Consider the following 762-nt stretch of genomic DNA (forward strand, 5'->3'; position numbering starts at 1 on the left):
TCTGTTCTGCTGAAGTTGACTGTCTTTCACAGAGCATAGATCAAAGCAGACAAATCAGAACCCTTTGGGTATTTTCACAGTAAAATGTGAAGCTCAAATAGATACTTTTGGGAGTACATTCAGAAATAGAAACTGGGAGCAAACCACCCTCTTAATAAGAGAGAAAGAATGTTTCAGCAATCCAAATGCAGGGAGTCTTGCTGTGACTTCTCTCTTTAGTGTCGTAGGAGACAGAGTTGCAGGCACACATAAATGGAAAGACTCTGATCTGTGTAGGGAAAACCAGGGGACGAGCTGTAGGAGTCATAAGAGTTTTCTAATGATTGGGAACTCGGATAGCTAGTGATATTTCTGTTTCAGAATGATTTTATTTGAAAACCTGAGACAGTATGTAAGCCTTATTTTATGTGGAAACAAAACCTGATTTATGGACTAGCACAAATACCATAAATCTTAGATGGCCAAATCTGGCGTTCAGTTGACTGCAAAATCTAGTAGCTGCAGAATACTATCAAACAAGCCTGAACATTCTCCAAGGAGCAGAACAACTTATGGTAGAACTGCATCTGTTCCCATGTTCTTGTATGTGCTTTTTAAAGCCATTCTAGTGGACTTCTCAAACCACTGTTGACCACACAATAGTACTGATGACTAAGGTCCTGGTAATAGCCCTCCGACAGAATTGACCCAGAGAGATTCTGCTCTATGTCAAATAATTCTGTGTTGTGTTATACAGCTGACAATGGTGGACACATGTGTTAA

Source organism: Athene noctua, chromosome 13 (genome assembly GCF_965140245.1).
Source record: "Athene noctua chromosome 13, bAthNoc1.hap1.1, whole genome shotgun sequence".
Lineage (NCBI taxonomy): Eukaryota > Metazoa > Chordata > Aves > Strigiformes > Strigidae > Athene > Athene noctua.